This window comes from Rattus norvegicus, chromosome 9, assembly GCF_036323735.1.
Source record: "Rattus norvegicus strain BN/NHsdMcwi chromosome 9, GRCr8, whole genome shotgun sequence".
Lineage (NCBI taxonomy): Eukaryota > Metazoa > Chordata > Mammalia > Rodentia > Muridae > Rattus > Rattus norvegicus.
Genome location: NC_086027.1, coordinates 20,975,476 through 20,988,394, shown reverse-complemented (window position 1 = coordinate 20,988,394; position 12,919 = coordinate 20,975,476). Strand labels below are relative to the sequence as shown.

Below are 12,919 nucleotides of genomic sequence, written 5' to 3'. Positions count from 1 at the left end.
CTTTGTCTGTCTGTCTGTCTCTCTGCCTCTTTCTTTGTCTGTCTCTCTGCCTCTTTCTCTCTCTCTGTCTCTCTGTCTCTGTCTCTCTCTTTGTCTCTCTGTCTCTGTCTCTCTCTGTGTGTGTCTCTCTGTCTGTCTGTCTCTCTGCCTCTTTCTCTCTCTGTCTCTGTCTGTCTCTCTGCCCCTCTCTCTCTCTCTCTGTGTCTGTGTGTGTGTCTCTCTCTCTCTGTCTGTCTCCCCCCTCCCCCCATCCCCCGTGCCTCTCTCAACCTGCACATCAGGATATAGCATAGGGTTCTCAGCTACGGCTCCAGTGCCATTTACGCTGCCACGCTCCCCACCACGATGGCAGTGGAGTAAACCTGAAACTGTGAGTGAGACCCCAATTAAATGCTTCCTTTTATAAGAGTCGCCTTAGTCGTGGTGTCTTTAGGGAAGAGAACAATGACCGAGACAGACATTCTACCCTGATTATCCTACCCATTCCTTCTCCAGAGAGCCGGGGCTACAATAATTCACCATCATATTCAACGTAAGTAGTGCTGGGGGAACCCAGGGGTGTTTTGCGTCCTAGCCAAGTACTCTTGAAAACAGCCTATACCTGCGCACAGGTTTTTGTCTCCCTACCAGGCTCCTTGGGTGATTCCCCTGCACTGTTGCCTCTAGCCCTCAGCCGACTGTGTGTTTGCTAAGTGAGCATGAAAACTTGTCCCTTGTCCCTCTCACTCCCAGAACTTTGTGTCCATGTTACCCATCAGTCTCTCTGGTCTGGGAATTCTTGGACAGAGATTACTTCTCCTTATCTGGGGGACAAGGGTAGGGGGGTGGGTATACCTGGCCAGATGCAGTCACTGGGTTTGAATCCTAATGCGTGTTAGCCCTCAGACTCAGGTCACATTACCTAACCTCAGTTTCCCCCACGTGATAACTGGGGACGTGGTGAAATAATGGGTGAGATAACAGGTGTCACGGTACCTGGCTCTGTAGTAAGAGTTAAGAACTACTGTTTACTTCCTGGGCAGCGTTTGCCAGGAATTGCAGATGCCCGGAAGGCATTCCTCTGCAGTATGTACCCCTCAGCCTGACGGAGCCGCAAACCCCCGCTCCCTCCAGCCCCCACACACAAGGTTTATAGACCCCGGTGGTGGAGTAGAGTTCAGAGCTGAATGACTCTTCCTCGGACTGCTTCTCTGGGTGTCAGAGACCAGACCCAAGCAGAGCCCAGCACCCAGCGCCTTTGTCTCACCCGCCCCCTCGTCCCCACTTCCTGCCCAGCTTCCAGCTCGTGATCTGCGATGCAGCGAGGACTTTGTAAACACCGCGCGCCGGTGGGGGTGGACACTCGCTCTGTTTGGGTGCCCGGGAAATGGAGTGCACGCCCCTGGCCTGTCTGTGGCTGGCGGTTGTGATCACCCTTACTGGCCCAAAACAGATGGATGTCCCGCAGCGGGAGAGAACGAGAGGCCACCATCAAAGCTCGGGGAGTTCATCTGCCAAGAGGTAGGCTTGGGGCTGGAGAAGCCAGAATACATGTGATGATGTCCGTATTGCCGGCTTTGCCTAGGATGTTACTAAGATGTTCAGGCTGGAGATCTGGAAGTGGACACAGCAGGTGTGTGTGGGTTCAGTGGATCACCTCGTCCCTCTCACCTCAGTTTTTGCAGCAAACGCTTAGCTTACTTTCCTACTGTGTATGATATATTGACCAGAGCTAAGGGTCAGAGAAGCCCCCAGAGGTCCCCAAGTCCGCAAAACGTGCGTAGGTCCTCCGCACAGCCTTCCTCCAGGCTCATGTGCAAGCCCAAGGGGTTTAGCTACAAATATCAGCTTTAGGGGTTGGAGGGCAAACCAGCTTGGCTTAGGGAGGCAGTGGCATTTGAGTCTGCTAGAGCCAAGGAGGGAGGTCAAAGGATAGAACTTTCCTGAAGGTCTTGAGAGGGTATCAAGAAGCAGCATTCATTTGCACCAGCTGAGCACCTACTGTGTGCTCGGTATTGTTTCAGATGCCGGAATTTGCTGCCCACTTACTCACCCATAGCTGGTGTCTGTATGAGGGGCCACGCAGATGAAGGGCTAGCCTCTGGCTGGGAAGGAGATGTCTGGGGTGGCTTCCGGGTATTAGATTGAGAGTCTTAGGGGAATTATTTCCCCTAGAGGCAAACTGAATTGCCTCTAGGCAATTATTGGGCACTGGGATAGACTGGTAAACCGGAAACAGTTCCCTCTTGTTGCACTCACTTCCCAGCATAAGGAAGTAGGAACAGGAAGCAGTTCTGGGAAAGACAAGCTGGATCCCCTGAACTCCCAGTTGGATGCGGCTGAAACTGGGCCCTCCTCACCATACCAGACACCCGCTCCCCGTCCTGGACCCTGGAATTGTTTTCTTCAACAAGCCTTGTCTCATGGCTGTCACCACTGTATCCTCTGGGACTAGTCCCCAGGGGTAGAAGAGGTTCTTCTGCCATTTTTTTTTTTTCTGGCACTCCCTATACCCAGGGGTTCTCATGCCCTCTTCTGGTCTCTGCAGGTACCAGACACGAGCATGGTGCATACACATAAACAAAATAAATAAGCCTCTCTCTCTCTCTCTCTCTCTCTCTCTCTCTCTCTCTCTCTTCATCTTTATTAACTTGAGTATTTCTTATTTACATTTCGATTGTTATTCCCTTTCCGGGTTTCTGGGCCAACATCCCCCAACCCCTCCCCCTCCCCTTCTCTATGGGTGTTCCCCTCCCCATCCTCCCCCCACTACCCCCCTCCCCCCAACAATCACGTTCACTGGGGGTTCAGTCTTGGCAGGGCCAAGGGCTTCCCCTTCCACTGGTGCTCTAATAAGTCTCTTTTTAAAAGTGAAAGGATGTCACAGATGGATGTCGCTTGACTTAGGAGATCCTATCCTTTTTTTCCCCTCGAGGCAAGGTCTTGCAGTATCCCAGGCTGGCTTCCAACCCAATGCTAACTCGGCCTCCTAGCCTGTGCTAAGATGACAGGTACCCATTATTACATCCAGGTCAGAGTCCCTGCTCTTGATTGCCAGGTCACCCTGCCTCCTTAGGCATGCAGAACATGCAGTTAAGCTGGGTGCTGTTTAAAGTCAGTATGTGGTCCTTCAGAGTCCTGTGGTACAGCCAATGTGACTGGACTAAGGCTTGTAGAAGAGCTCAGATCTTAGTACTGCTCAAAGAGAGTCCCTCAAAGGCCTGCTCAGGAGTCTGGGGACAGCACAGCAGAGATAGGATCCTTCTCATGTAGGTGTGTGCCTGGGGGATGTGATATCACATGCCTTTAGCCCCAGCACTTGGGAGGGAAGGACAGGAAGATTGGTGTTGACTGTCAGCCAGTGTCTACTTAACAAATTCCAAGCCAGCCAGTGCTACAGAGAGAGACCATGTCTCAAACACAGTATTTATGTTATGTGTATGCATGTCCTTTCTGCATCCATGTTTCTGTACCACATGTGTGCCTGGTGTACACAGAAGCCAGAAGAAGGTGCTGGATCCCTTTAAACTGGAGTTAGGTTGCTGTGAGCTGCCCTGTGGGTACTGGGAACCGAATCTGGGTCTTCTGGAAGAGCTGCCAGTCCATCTGCCTCTGAGCTCTCTGAGTTTCTCACTGAACCTAGATCTTGCTGTGGGGGTAGACTGGCTAGTCAGGAAGCCCTGGCCCCAACCCCTGGTATCCGCCTGACTCCCTCCTCGTCCTTCCTCACTGTGCTTGGATCACTGATATTTGCAGCTTTTACACGATTGCTTCGGATCTGAATGTGCCCACCCACTCCTGTCCCCACAAGCTACGTCCTCAGTTCCATTTGTCCTTTGAGGACAAGTCTTGTAACCTGAGTTGGCCAGAAACTATGTAGGTGAGCTGACTTTGAACTTCTAGCCTCTCTGGCCCGCGTCACCTCTGAAGAGTGCCGGGGTTAAGGGCGTGTGCTACCTACCACACTTGCTTTGTCCTGACGTTCAGACTTAAGATCCCTCTCATCCTAGATCTCAAGGAGAACACTCGCACTTGGAATCTGATTAAGGAGATGATATAGAAGTGGGAGAAGCTTAAGGTACTGTCCCCCAAATCTCCCGTGTCACTTCATGAAAAGCAGTGCCCTCGGCTCTACTCCCCACAGGGGGAACAATACCTGAATTCTATTTTCTCTGCCTCCTCTCTGAAACTCTGTTTCTCTGAGGAACTCTCTGTATAGATTTGGAGATGCCCAGGGGAGGTCTCTATGCCTGCTATAATCAAAAACCAATTTATACTCCCAGCACTCACGAGGTAGAGACAGGCCAGTGTCAGCGAGTTGAGCTTGAGGATAGCCTGGTCTACATAAGTGAGACCCTGCATTAAAAAAGACCAACTTATGGGGCTGGAGAGTTGGCTCAGAGGTTAAGGGCATTGGCTGAGATTCTAGAGGACCTAGGTTCAGTTCCCAGCACCCATGTGTCTGCTCACAATATCCGGGGAATCTAAAGCCCCTCCCTTGGAGGGTACATGCACAGGGTATTCAAACACACACGCAGGCAAAACATCCATGAAGAACGGCTAAGGATTGATCCTGAGAAGGGATGGGTATTGAGATGGGTGTTGGTGTTGAAGGTGAGGGAGCCGTGGTTTTGAAGCTTATGAATAATGCAAACAGAGGTCCTCTGGCCCCGCCCACCCCTTCCCCTCAGCTCGGTCGGTCCGTGGAATCCTGGGCACGCCTCCTGTCCTCCACCCTCATTTGCTGGGGAAGAACAGACTGTACCCTTGAGAAACCACAAGAGGAAGTTTAAGGCAGCTTGTGGGTGGGGAAAGTTCTGGGACCTCTGCCAAGTTTCCCTTTCCCTGCTGAGCGGTAGGTGTGTTTATCCTGCCCACAAAGACATCAAATTTAAATCCTCCGAGTTTCAAAGAACTGTCAATTCCTGTCCTGGTCTTTCTGCTCTAAGATTGGCGTCTGTGTTGTCTCTGGTCTCTGCCCCTCACTTTCTCCCTAACGAACCTCTCCGACCTTTCAACTCTGGGGAATGTGGCTTCAACCCATTTAGGGGTTTGGTTTGTAGTGTTCCCAGGGGCACCTAAGTGTTTCTCTTATTTGATGCACACCGTAATTCTAGGTGTGCATGCCTCTGTCTCAGTGTATCATCATGGAAAACAGAATCCAGAGAGGGTTAGGACCCTGCCAAAGTCGCACAGCTAGTAAGTGACAGAGTTCAGAGTGGAAAATGGGTCTATCTCAATTCAGACAATGCACTTTCTACTTTCAGTAATGGAAGTTGAGATCTAAAGATCTCTTTGTTTTTAAATAACGCTGCCAGGACTGGAGATGCCTCGGTGGTTAAGAGCAACCGATCGCTCTTCCGGAGGACTTGGTTCAATTCCCAGCATCCTCATTGAATGTGCACATGGAGGCCAAACACCCATCTGTGTAAAATAAAATATATTAAATAACGCTGCAGCTGAGTGTGGAGGAACACGCCTTTAATGCTAGTAGAAGCAGGAGATCTCCGTGAGTCCTCATAGACAGCCAGAGAGACCCTGTCTCAGAAGCAGCACCAGAAAAGCACAGGACATTCTTCCAGATGACCCAGGTTCGATTCCCAGCACTCCCATGGCAACTCACAATTGTCCCTCTGTCACTGCAGTTCCAGGGGCTCCAATGCCCTTTTCTTAAGGTCTACAAGTTTTGATCAGCTTCATGTTCTCTGCCATGCTTAGAAAGCAAGAAGCAGCTGGTAGCATCGGGGAAATCTCAAAACACTGCAAGCAGACAGCAGCCGAGTCGGCAGTTGAAGAAGGGCATGTGTTCAGAACGAGGAAACACACATGTAGCAGACAGAGAGGAAAGACCCTGCAAGGCAGAGCGCAGACCTGGGAAACAAAAAAATGGAGGGGTGGAGGCCTTTTAAGTCTCTGGAAAAGTCCTTCTCCCCTAATTTAGGATTGGTCAATTTGAAGAAAGGTAGGATGCTTGATTAGCCTACAACTGTTGAGTTAAAAAAAAAAAAAAATCCAGGACTTGAAGTAGTTGAGCTGGTCTATCAGCTGGGGGTCTGGGGGCGGGAGCAAACAAAGCCTTTGTTTTAAGCTGCCCGGCTTTTGTCTTAAGTCGGGAGGGTGGGGAGGAGGAGGCAGTTCACTTTGGGAAGTTGGAATTCACTACAGGTATTACCTAGCCTCATCCCCTCTCCCTATCTGTCCACCTACCGAGAGGAAGTCTGTGTAACTCTGTCCTCCTGACCTTCCTGGGCACCAGACACACACGTGGTGCACAGACCCAGATAGAGACGAAACCCCAATACGAATACAATTTTAAACAAACACATAACAACGGTGATGCTGTGTAAAGTGTGGAGAAGGGGAGTCCTTGGGGTAGAACAGGGAGGGGGTCTTTGCAAGTAAATACTTCAGAAAAGAACACCCAGTGGAGTGGTTATCGCTGTTTTTCCAGCAGACCCAGGGCAGGGTCCTAGTATCCATTTCGCCTGGTACTCCAGCTACAAGGGATTTGATGCCCTCTCTGGGCCTCAGTTGGTATCCACACACACCTTACAACCATATAAGTAATATTTTTAATTTAAAAACAGGAGAGCTGAGTAGGGAAAAGATAAACAGTGATTTTTGAGGTGGTGACTGCTTGTGGCCCCGGCACTCAGGAAGCTGAGGCAGGAGGATCATTGGAAGTCGGAAGGGGCCTAGGCTGTGGAGTAAAACTTTGTCTCAAAACAACCAAGCCAGAAAGCAAGGCAGCATCAAAAAATGAAGTTAGACTCCAGAAACTGAAGGAGATACAAGAAGTATTTAAATGTTTGAGGTAGTTCTGGGACGCATTAGTTTTTAACAACAATAATAATGTTGTTATTATTATTATTATTATTATTATTATATTATTATTATTATTATTGTTTGAGCCTTGCCATATAGCCCCCAGTACTATAGTAAATAGACCTGGGTGTCCTTGAACTTGGAGCAATCTCTGTCTTTCTGGGATCTGGGATCACAGACATGGAAAGTACCACGCCCACTTGGCAAACATGTAAGGACTTTCTAACAAATAGCTCTGTGATCCCAGCCTAATGACGTGAGTCCCAGCTACAGGAGTCTAGAGCGCATGCACCTAGGGCCTCTGCCAGAGTGTCAATGTGAAGACTCCACCCCTTTCCGCCTAGAAACGTGGGTTACTCACCGAGGCCCCCTTGCGTCATCGCTCGGCCTGCGGTGGCCCTGGCCCATGGTACTCGCACTCTGTCCACCAGATGGAGCTGTAGCCCAGAGTGTCGCTTCAGGGGCCCCGGATTGGGTGAAGAACCCCACCTGGCCCTTCAGGCGCCAGCTGGTTTCCTGGGACCTCTGTCCCCACCCCATCATTCCCAGCTGTTTACACAGAGAGCTGTTCTGACCGGACCCGTCAGAATCTCCATAAAATGTGCTCTGGCCCAAGTGTGCAGTCCTGGGAGAATGTGCTCCGCTCCCCAGGCAGGGGCCCTCCCACACGTCTTCCGATTCCTGACCTTCCCGTGTCCTTGTCAAAGAGGGACCCAAACGCCTGCCAGGGCCAGCAAGTCAGGGAATGACCCTTCCTACCCTTCAAAGGGTGTAACACTTACATTGTTGCTTGCAAGGGACCTCGGAAGCCACACCTTTCTGAAAGGTGTATTAGCCCTCTACAGCTTGGCCAGTTCTCCCCTGTTGGGTAAAGTTCTCCAGCAGCCTCTCCTGAGATTAGAAAGCAGAGGCTGAACCATGGCTCTCTGAAGGTGAGGCAGAAGGAAGGTGCTGGTTCTTCCAGTATCCGGGCCAGATCTTAGTGCTGCCTGTCAGACCCATTAAGGACTGTCACATGCTTGGCTTGATGGCACAGGCCTTTAGCCTCAGCACTGGGGAGGCAGAGGCAGGTGGATCTCTGTGAATTTGAGGCCAGCCTGCTTTCCACGCAGGCAATCTCAGGCCTGCCAGGGCTACTGGGCAAGAACTCCTTTCAGAGACAGAGTACTAAGAAAGCCATACAGTCAGTGGGCTACAGGACACAGCAGATACAGCCCAGAATGAGCAAGATGGCTGCCGTGCGGAGGGCAGCCCCTGAACAGAGTCTGGCTGGGATTTCCAAGCATTTAATAATCCATTCTTTCCCCCACCCGCTCAAGAGACATGGACAGGAAGCGTATCTTACAGGCCAAGAAGCCGCTGCACAGAGAAGTTAAGCTTCTTGCTAAGTTTCACACAGCTGACAGGCTGATAGGGTTGTTTGGCCTCAAATGATGACCTGCCGTCCATTTTCACTCTATGGTAGGCTGGCCAGAGAGCAGCCCGTACAGATAAACTGCCACTGCCTGGCTTTGTTCTTGCTAGGTTCCTTTCTGGCTTGTTTCCTCATCTGTGACCCTCCCTCATGGTGGCTAACACTGGCTAAATGTTTCCTATATGCTAAGGAGCATCTTTATGGCCTCACAGCTCAATGAAGCCGGTGTGTGTGTGTGTGTGTGTGTGTGTGTGTGTGTGTGTGTGTGTGTGTGTGTATGTGCATGTGCTCATGCTGAGGCTCAAACCCAGGCCATGTACGTGTTGGCAAGTACTCTGTCACTCAGCTACATCCCTGGCAAGACGGGCGTTATTCTGCCTTTACAGATGTGGAAACAAGGCATAGGATATGGCCAGGTAAAGAGCCTAACCTGCCCAGGACTTCAGAGATGAAATAGAGTTTTGCCCTGTGCCAGGCAGGCCATGGATTCTGATGAGTGATAGTTTCTGTCTTTGTGACAGCCAAAATAATTTTCCAGCGTATCCTCCTTGGTGTGCGAAAGGAGGTTGGCCCCAATTTGCCTATGGCTCCATTACACACACATATTCTCTCTCTCTCTCTCTCTCTCTCTCTCTCTCTCTCTCTCTCTCTCACACACACACACACACACACACACACACACAATTCTCTCATTCACACACACACACACACACTCACACACACACACACACACACACACACACACACTCTTACACTTTTATTTTTGAGACAAGACTTACTTTGTTGTTCTGGCTGACCCGAAACTCCCTTTTTAGACTAGGCTGGTCTTGAACTCACAGTGCCTGCCTCCGACTCCTGGGTACTAGGACTAGAAGTGTGTGTGCTAATGCACTTCAGCGTGGCTTGGTTTGGTTTTGCTTTGCTTGTTCTAAGACATGGATTCACATAGCCCAGGTTAGCCTCAAGCTTGCTGTGTAGCCAAGGCTGACCTTGATTTTCTGACCCTCCCCCCACCACCTCCCCTGTGCTGAGATTGCAGGCTTGCACCACCACACCTTTTTCTTTTCTTTTTTTTTCCCCCGGAGCTGGGGACCGAACCCAGGGCCTTGCGCTTGCTAGGCAAGCACTCTACCACCTTTTTCATATGGTGCTGGGGATTGATCCCAGGGCTTGGTGTGTGTGCTAGGCAAATGCTCTACCACCCAGCCCTAGCTCCTGCTTCCCAGCCCGTTTTCTTCTTGAGTAAAAATAGACCTGAAAGTTCTGGCCTGTGGGGAGACGGTTGGACAGAGTCCTTGAAGTTGGGGCAATCCCAGAAACTCCCAATTCTGGCCCCAGTGTTCGTTTTTCTGCTCCAGCCCACCCTCCATCCGGATCTCTGTTCCCTTCTCTCCAGGCTGCTCCTCCCTGCCCCTCCCCTGGGCTCCCTGAGTTCTGGGAAAGGAAGTCAGGGCCGGGGCCTCAGACAGATGCAGGCCTTGAGCATCAGCTAAGCTCCAGCTGGAGGAGGGGGGCCCAGCTCGGGGAGGACAGGGCACCTGTAGGTCCCGTCCGCCTGTCCCCTGAAGGTTTCTGTCCGCTGTCCCAGAAACTTTCCTGACCTCTAGTTTGCGGAGCTAGCTATGGTTGGAGTCCACTTTGAATGCGATCCCGGGAGGGTTGGACCTTTAGTGAGTGGACTCCACCAAGGTAGCTTGGGGAAACTGGGGAGGGAAGGGGAAGCTCAGAAGGCTCTCTCATCTTCCCTCTCTGCTCTCCCCTCCTCCTAAGACAAGCCCCCTACAGACCCACGACCCACAGTGGCAAGGGTCTTGGAGTCATGGACCCTCAGATATACTAGAAGACCAAGCAAGAGCAGAGATGTAGGGCATTCTCTGAGCCCTCCCTTCTCTCCAGTCAGCTGGTCCTGCTGGTCCTAGGTCCAGCATCTGTCTTTTCTTCGATCGACTTAGCTTCTGCTCATAAGACCAGCTGAATCGGCCTCTCAGATCTCTGGAGAGATGGTCTTTTAGCGGTTGGCTCAGACTTGGTAAAACCACTGAACTTGACCTTGGTGCCTCTGGATGGCCCTCAGAAAGTTTCCTCAGACATCATAACTGCTGAGAGTCCTTTGGCTGTTCGTTATGAGCATACAGCTTTCTTTTCACTCGTGTGTGTGTGTGTGTGTGTGTGTGTGTGTGTGTGTGTGTGTGTGTGTGTGAACCTGGGACCCTGTCTCAAAAAAGAAAAACAGAACAAAAAGCTGGAAGGCCGCTTGGTCAGGGATGTGTTTGGCCCACAAGCATGAGGCATGAGTTTGAGCCTCATAACACGTGTTATGTGTTATACCTTATGTGTCATCAAGGGCCTGGGAGGCAGAGACAGAATTCTACGAGGTTGGCCAGTTAGCCCAGGTTGTGATCTCCAGGCTACTGAGAGACCCTGCCTCAGAAGAGCAGTTGGCCTTCCTGAGGATGACACCCAGGATTATCCTGTGCCCTCCACACGTGTACACACACATGCACATGCTGAGGTTTCCTATTGCATGCGTGAAGAATGAAAGTGAAGAGGCCAAACAGCTTAGCCCATGGTCAGTATGGAAAGCCCGATGCCCGGGTCCTTGATGACTCATGCCTGTGATCCCAGTACCTGGGAGGCAGAGCCAGATGGACCTCGATGAGTTCGAGGCCAGCTTGGTTGGCACATGTATGTCCCATGGAGGGTGTGCGAGAGATGACACCAGGTTTCCTAATGAGATAGTTTTAGGTAGTAACACAGAGGACCGGAGCTTCTGACTGGTTGTGAGTGACATCACATGCACATGTGTCTTGGAAGTAGGTGGTGTAGGGAGTGTTGTCCTCCACTCATAGCATACCAGGGCATCCTACATCCTGGACCCCACATCCACAGAGCATCCTGCATCCTGGACCCCTTAGGTGTCCTAGCCAGAGCCCCAGCAGCATCCACTAAGCCAAACCAGATAGAACAGAGATGCCTTGGCTTTGCCCCAGCAGCCAGGTCAGGTATCACAGAGGACCCAGGAAGCAGGAGCTCGTGATGGTGGATGTGCGCTTTGCTAGGTGGAGCCGGGTTTCTGACCTATCTGTGGAGCCCTGGATGAATCAGCCAGACCACAGCCACCCAACTGAAACGAAGGTGCAGACATTTTCTTCTGACCCCTCCTCTAACGTTCATTTCCTTTTTTCTCAGGCTTTCCCATCACAGCTTTACTGGGGTGTGGCACTGGGGCAGTAGCTGAGGGTCCAACTGAAGCTCCTGGTTAAGCTGGGTGGGTCCTGGAACTGAAATGGTGACTTGGCCTCTGAGGAAGGTTTGAGGCTTCTCATAGTTCACCTAGAGATAGGCAGTAGCCTTGCCTAGGGCTATCCATGTCCCATCCAGAGGACAGGACTGAAGGGGTATAGGGCTCAGCCACCTCATAGAGTCATCCACCGTCATCGAAAAATACTCAGAGGCTTTGAAAGTATCCATTTGTCTGTTTTAAATGTGCAGAATGCTATGACGTATTCAGTACTGGGTTCAAAGTCAGGGAAAAAACAAACATCAAAGCTATCATAGGACTGCAGAGATGACTTGGTGCTTGGTTAGGAGCATTCTCTGTTCTGCTATAGGCCAATAATTCTCAGCACCCAAGTCAGGTGGCTCACAACAGCCTATAAGCCCCCCAGGAGATCTTCTGCCCTCTTCTGGCCTCTATGGGCACTGCACTCCCATGCATAAATCCACACACCTACACATACACATTGTTACAAATCTTAATCCCCCAATGTCCCCCCCTCTGCCCCCAGCCAAACACTATTAAAGCTATGTATGATGGTTTACTCCTGTGAACCTAGTCCTTGGGAGTTAGACACAGGAGGTTCATGAGTTCAAGGCCAACATTGGCTATATAATGAGTTTGAGACTAGCCTGTGACACTTGAGACTCTGTCTGTCTGTCTGTCTGTCTGTCTGTCTGTCTGTCTATATCTGTCTCTGTCTCTGTCTCTCTGTCTCTGCCTCCCTCCCTCCCTCCCTCCCTCTCTCTCTCTCTCTCTCTCTCTCTCCCAGTTCCCCTCCAGATACCATTATTAAAATAACCTTGATCTTCTCATAAAACCCAGGCTACATCTAAGACTGTAACACAGCTGGTTTTCTCTGGTGTACCCAACCAAGCCTTCATGTGACTCTTACGTTGAACTCAGGACCAGGAACTACAGTATACCCACCAACCCGTTGGCCCCTCCACTTGTATTAGTTGCTGTGAAGTGTTTGTATTTAGAAGTGCTTTTTTTGTTTTTTGTTTTTTGTTTTTTTATATACCCTAAAACCATATTACAGAAATAATTGCCTTTCAACCCTTATTTTGATGGAAATTATTTGGACTTACTTCTTACTCTCTTTGTATGATGATACTGATGATATCCTTTAAAAAAAAATTGGTTGTTAGTTTTACAATCGCCATTATTTCTATGACAACAGTGATTTTCCCCCCTCTTTGGTGCTAGGAATTGTCCTAAGACCCCTCACATAGCTGTTAACAGGCATCCCCCTGCCTCGATTTTGTTTATTTTGCTTTGTTTTAGGATGGTTGTGTGTATGTGTGGTGTGTGTGTGATGTGTGTGTGTGTGTGTGTCTGTGTGTGGGTGAGAGAGAGAGAGAAAGACAGACAGAGACAGAGATAGAGAGAGAGACAGAGACAGAGAGAGACAGAGAGAAAGG

General features: G+C 50.4%; 1 protein-coding gene and 1 long non-coding RNA gene across 5 annotated transcripts in view; one reads left to right on the top strand and one right to left on the bottom strand.

Annotated features, from left to right (window-relative positions):
* The first annotated feature begins 1,195 nt into the window (after nucleotides 1–1,195).
* The window catches only part of Ccnd3 (cyclin D3), a 95,504-nt gene continuing 83,780 nt past the window's right edge, over nucleotides 1,196–12,919 (top strand). For 2 of the 4 annotated variants that reach the window (XM_063266666.1, XM_063266663.1), the window contains exon 1: nucleotides 1,196–1,500. The gene's annotated coding sequence lies outside the window, so the exon portion shown is untranslated. Of the gene's footprint in view, nucleotides 1,501–3,989; nucleotides 4,058–12,919 lie in introns of all 4 variants that reach the window. The other 2 variants (XM_063266667.1, XM_063266665.1) reach the window with 2 other exon arrangements.
* LOC134480554 (uncharacterized) lies at nucleotides 5,446–7,796 on the bottom strand. Its single transcript, XR_010054934.1, has 2 exons — nucleotides 7,166–7,796; nucleotides 5,446–5,850 (listed from the first exon to the last, which is right to left on the bottom strand). It is a non-coding gene; the product is annotated as an uncharacterized LOC134480554 (long non-coding RNA).